This window comes from Pseudochaenichthys georgianus, chromosome 15 (genome assembly GCF_902827115.2).
Source record: "Pseudochaenichthys georgianus chromosome 15, fPseGeo1.2, whole genome shotgun sequence".
In the NCBI taxonomy this organism is placed as follows: Eukaryota; Metazoa; Chordata; class Actinopteri; order Perciformes; family Channichthyidae; genus Pseudochaenichthys; species Pseudochaenichthys georgianus.
In genome coordinates, this window is record NC_047517.1 from 28,022,462 (window position 1) to 28,028,911 (window position 6,450).

Consider the following 6,450-nt stretch of genomic DNA (forward strand, 5'->3'; position numbering starts at 1 on the left):
ACGAGGCGGCCAAGATGGACGCCCCTCTCCCTCACACCAGAGGAGTCAGGAACTCGGTGGCTCGACTCTGCGGCTGCGGGTTGAAGATATCGGGCACAGACACACACCAGGTCTGTTCGTCCTGCCTCGGGCTGGAACACGCCCGAGGCGCTATCGACAACCCCGGCTCATGCGGACATTGCGTCCGCTTCACTGTTAAGAGCCTCCGCCGACGGTTAGCTCGACAAGCTAGCCTGTCGGAACAGGACCCCCCCCATGTCCACGGACCCGCCGACCCGGCAGTCAGGACATGGGGGCGTCCGCCACAGAGAGTGAGCCCCTCTCCGTGTCGGTCTGGGGCTCACTATCTGCTATGGCTATAGAACCAGAATCCCGCGCTCCACCAAGCTGGAGCTCCCGGTTAGACCTCACCATGGTCTCACCCGCGGAGGATGTCCTCGGGCCTGACTACGAGGAGGACGAAGAGGAGGACGCCCTGGCGTTCCTCCTGTCCGAATCGGATGAACAGGAAGAGGACACCTTCATGTCACCGGCTCAGGCTGCAAAGCCTGAGGCAAGTGCTGTTCTCCCGGGCGATAGCACACCAGCTTCGCCCGGTCTGAGCATGGACCTTCAGGCCGTGTGTAAACGCGCTGCGGCCAGACTCAACGTCCCGTGGCCCGAAATGGCCAAGGAGACCTCCAGGTCCCGCTACGAGGGAAAACATCTTCCCCAAGCAGCAGGGATAAAGAGACAACTCCTTCCAGTCTTCCCGGAGATGTTGGATGAGGTGTCGGTCTCGTGGAGAGACCGGCCCTTCAGCAACAAGGTCCCAATCCAGGGTGCCTCCTCCCTAGACTGTGACGGAATGGAGAATCTCGGCCTGCTCTGCATGCCGCCCATGGAACCCCTGGTAGCGGCTCACCTTCTACTAAAGGTGGGCCCGTCACCAAGCAGGAACCCCACGCTGCCAGCAAAGTCGGACCGTTTTCAGTCAGCGTTATCCGCCAGGGCCCTGAATGTGTCCTCGCTGTTAACCGCCTACCAAGCGGAGCTCTGCGAGGACCTGTCGGGTAACCCGGGGGCAGCCACTCGGGACGAAATGGCAGCGGTCACGGACATTTGTCTCCGTGTCCAACGCTGCGCCGTCCAGGCCACGGGCAAGGTAATGGGGATCATGGTGGTGCAGGAAAGAGCGAGATGGCTCAACCTCACCACTCTCCCAGACCGGGAAAAGGAGGATGTGCTGGATATGCCCATCGTTTCCGAGGGAATTTTTGGCTCCGCTCTCGCCTCCATGCAAAGGAGGTGTGAGACGAAGAAGAGGGAGGACGAGGCACTCCACCTCTGCCTCCCTCGAAGGGTCCAGCCGCTGCTCTCGCAGCAGCAGTCCTCTGCCCAAGCTGCCTCGAACTCTGCTCGGTTTAAAACACCGAAGACACAGAGGTCGCAGCCCACCCCGAGTCCCCAGCCCAGGCTGGAGACAAGGGCAAGTTGGCCGAGAAAATCTCCGGTTCTGGCTGCAGCTCAGGCTCAGCCAACCCAGAATTTCGGCCAGCAGTCGAGGAAGAAGAAGCGAGCGGTGTGACAGCCCCTCCTTCTCCCCTCCGTGAATGTGTTCCCGCCGCCTCGAGAGATGCCTAAACACCATCCTCAAGTCCGCACAAACACATGTCACATGCTGATGGATTCCTCTGTCATAAAACATTTGCCGCTGACGCATCCAGGCTTCAGGCCTAGGGCGCAGCTAAAAAAAAAAATGAAAAGAAAATCAATAAAACCAATAAACAGCCCGCCAATTCTTCCCCTTTTGAGAGCAGCTACGGCATCTCTCAAAAGGCGGATTATTGACCGGTCTGTGAAGGCACCACCGCACGCACCGCACGCGTAGTGCCGGCTGGGGCTTTAAGGGCACCACCGTCACGCGCATTCGCTGTGCCGGCTGGAGCTGTGAAGGCACCACCGTCACGTGCATGCGCAGTGCCGGCTGGAGCCGTAAGCGTGACATCTCAGCTGGCTCTAAGGAGCATACAGCAGGAGATACTCACGACATCTGCCTGGGCTTCTCAAAACAGTTATACTTTATCTGTTTTCACAAGCCCAGAGAGAGTCAACCCATATTCTGGAGCTCTCTCCTAGAAAGAAGGGTTTTATCTATAATGCCCGCCGAGCAGAGTCAGATTACGCAGACAAATGTCCTCGTAAAGCACCCGCTCAACATGGGGCTCATAATAAAACTAAACCCGAGAGTATTGGTTATTATGTAATGCGTAGTGGCACTACACCCGACTTTTCTAGTGCGGGACGCGCCTAAGGGTGCTGTCCTTTCACGGAAGGTGGTCACCACGGACGCATGTCAGACAGGCTGATGGGGTGTTTACGAGGGTCGTCCGGTGAGAGGCCTCTGGAGCAGAGACCTCCAGCGGGCGCACGTAAATTACCCGGAGCTTTTAGCGGTGTTCCCCACCCTAAAACGCTTCCTGCCTTCTCTCAGAGGACACCATGTCCTCGTGAGGACAGACAACACGATATCGTGTATGAACCGCCAAGGGAGGTTGCCTGGTCCCCAGTCACACACACTGGCACACAAACTGATCCCTTGGAGCGGCAGACATCTCCTCTCTCTGAGAGCGACACAGGTACCGGGAGTGATGCACCTCGGGACAGAACTACTGTCCAGAGGTGCACCACTCTATACAGACTGGACTCCTCATCCAAGGATCGTGAGTCCGCTGTGGGTGCGTTACGGCGGAGCCGCGTTAAATCTGTTCGCATAAAGAAAAAATGCTCAATGACAGCTGTTCTCTTTAATGCACGATTTAAACGCACCGTTAGGCGTGGACGCACTCGTACACGATCGACCTCCGGGTCCTCTGTGCGTGTTCCCACCCCTGGCTCTGTTACCTCCAACTCTGGCCAGAGTGAAGGAGCAACGCCACACACTTACTCTGATGTTTCCGCCCTAGCCCGCAACGTACGGGCTGGCGGAGATATATCAGCTGTTGTGCGGGCAGCCATGGCAGCCCCCACCATGCAGGGACAGATTGTCTCAGGCGGGGGGGCGATCCTTCACCCACGCCCAGAGCGCGGGGCACTATGGGCCTGGCCCGTGAGTGGTACAATCTGAATACAGTGGGACTCCCTCAGAAGGTGATAAACACTATTCAGAGTGCGAGAGCTTCCTCCACCAGGTCTCTTTACGACTGTAAGTGGAGGGTGTTTGAGGAGTGGTGCCTTCAAGAAGGACACATCTCTTTTCAATGTCCTGTCGGGGTGATTTTATCATTCCTACAGGACTTGATCGATAAACACAGAGCTTTCTCCACGATCAAGGTGTACCTGGCTGCTATTGCTGCATGCCATGTGGGCTTTGAGGGTAAGACGGCTAGCCAACATCCTTTGGTTTGCCGTTTTATGAAGGGAACTCGCAGGCTCCTCCCTGTCTCCAGGTCGCTAGTGCCCTTATGGGACCTGGCAGTGGTTTTAAATGGGCTCAGAATGACCCCATTTGAACCCCTGGAAGGAGCTGACATGAAACATCTGTCACTCAAGACAGTGCTGTTACTGGCCCTGGCATCCGCCAAGCGGGTCAGTGATATTCATGCGCTGTCTGTACATCCCTCATGCACTCAGTTCGCCCCAGGGCAAACGAGAGTGTTGTTGAAACCCAACCCTGCCTTTATACCTAAGGTGGTTGGTTCGTGTACCCCAATTGACATTGAGGCATTTCCTCCGCCGCTGGTTTCCTCCGGGGAGCAGCAGCAGGATCTGTTGTGTCCAGTCCGGGCTTTACACACATATATGGACAGATCAAAGGAGCTTCGTCTTAATGACCAACTCTTCGTGTCCTGGGCTAACCCTCACAAGGGTAAGCCTGTTACTAAGCAACGGCTCTCCCACTGGATTGTGGAGGCAATTGCTGTGGGGCCCGTACAAGTCAGAGCTCGAATGCACCCTCGGGTTCGCGAGTTTTCTCTTGACTCAGGGTCTGGCGGCATCCTGGGCTCTGTTCAAGACGTCCCTTTCAAGACATTGGTGCAAGCGGCGAGCTGTTTCTCGCTGCTCACTTGTGTCCGCCTTTTAACAGTCTGGGCATTCTACTCCCAGTGTGACTCAAGCAGTGCTGGGCACCTGGTTGAGTCGGAGTCCTACCTGTTAAAATTCTGATCGGTTGGCGATTTTCGAGATAAGCTCGTCTGGCAATACGGGAGCTACAATATCCCATAGTGAGACATCGAACGGAGTGTTATGAATGAGAACTATAGGTTACTTACGTAACCCCAGTTCTCAGAGTAACATGAAGTGAGATGTCTCACCAGACGGCCCTCCTTGCTATGGTGAAGCGAGAAGAGGTGCTTATTTTGAATGACGCATGCGTTGTGGCGCAAGCTACTTATAGGGGGTGATTTCCCCTGACGCTGACGTCAAGATCACCAGCCAATCAGGATTGGCGTAATGAGATTGATGCTTCTGTTTGCTCCGCGATGAGGCGCATCCCATAGAGAGACATCTCACTTCATGTTACTCTGAGTAGTGGGGTTACGTAAGTAACCTATAGTTTTTAGTAGGAAAGTTGGTTGTTCTTGTGAAGTCTATAGCCGTCATTAAACTACAATATAAATAAATGTGCGAGTACCTCGGACAGGTGATTTACAGAGCAGATGTGGATGTTGTAAAACAACAGCCATTTCAATTGACTTTAATGCTCCACATATTGCATTTTGCATGGCAATCACCGCCACTGTTTACGAACATCACATGAGAAGGAATTAATCATCTGGTGAATTAATTGCAAATTAATGTGGCGTATAATAAACAATTTAATGAAAAGTTATCACAGGCCATAATCACCATTATTATTAAGCCTCTCAGTTGTGTTGCATTAAAAGCATTCTGCCTAAGAATAAATATAAGATAGAGAATATATGTATATCCAATATAAAAACACATCTTTGCATATGCATATGCATCATAGCCAAAGTGTTTGATCAGCTGGATGCTGCAGATACATTAGATCACACTTGGTTGCCTGTCATCCATTTTATTTCCTACCCACAACACTCTGAGCCACATCGTGGTGCATTTCACTTTGATTGGCCTCCTCTGGCAGCTTCAGGAGAACCTAAACATCTGACTTTGGTTTTAGAGGGTTTTCATTCTGTGGTCACTGGGCTGCTTAATTTAGCATAGACTGACGAAGCAAAAGTTGAAGTTACCAGTGTGGAGTTGTAGCCTATAATATTGTCTCCTTCAGCTATAATCACAGAAACACCAAATCAAAACCCTGATGCAGTTTTCTAGAGTGAGACACTGCATACTCTTTTGATATATTGGATTCGGTGACTGGAATATAATAAGATTTACAGCCTACAGGATCTTAGTGTGAAATATGTCCATCCCGCTGGCTGTCTCCTCTATTGGGATCTCATACTACGCTCACTGGCTTGGAACTAAGTTATGGATGCCCGTTGATCATCTTTATACCATGTTTGTCTGCTGGCTGTCTGTATTTTCTTGCTTGTTGTACTCATGTGTAGCGTTTGTTTATTGCAAAGGATAAATCAAAGATGCAAAAAAAAGAGAAAAAGCAAATTCTAGATGTTGCAGGTGAGATAAAGATACCCCGAAGTACTTATGACTTCACATTTGATGGTGTTCTGTCTATTATTCTGTCACAAGTTGTTCAAAGTGTAATTTATACTGAGTGTGGATGTTTATTCTTTACCTTGACCTGCTGGGCAAGTTGATTAAGATGTGACTCAAGGCTCTCAAAGTTGTAAGTACTGTAGACCTTGTGTGAAGAGCGCTTTGTCAAATTGATGCAGGAAATATAATAAGAACCGTGCAAGTAAGCTCTCCCCAGTGTTGTCATTATCAAACCATTGCTGATGTGCTTCTCTTTTAGGGGTTTCTGTCCTCTGCAAAAGTGCTGGAGCTCTTTGTGGCCTCTGGAGGGCAGCAGCACTCAGCTTCACTGCTCTACGGCAACCTTAGACTCTTCTTCATCAACACAGCAATTACATTATAAAAGGGTGACAAGAAAAACTCTCAATTTATATTTTGCACTCAGAACAACGTTGTACTTTAAATAATTGCGCTTCTCCTCAGAGTCTGTCCCTTAATGCTTCCAATCTCACTGAGGAAAACATTTTACATCACACTGAACACTGAAAGCTTAAAGCCTTAGCTACAACAGAGGAGCAAACTCAAAATCCTGACTGTCTGATGTCAAATTAAAAATCAATGGTGTTGTGCTTTTTTGGAATACAAATGTAATACCCTAATAGATGGCATGTGCGTTTGACCAAACAGCTGTCCAGAAGAGATACCATAACACTGCTCCAACAAGTCTGCCAAGCCCTTAAGCCTTCAGAAGGCCGACAGCCAGGTTCACTGAGAGGTCTGAGTGGAAAGTCTGTGTGTACACAGAAACCGGTGAGATATACCGTATTCATGTCACTGTCACATAGC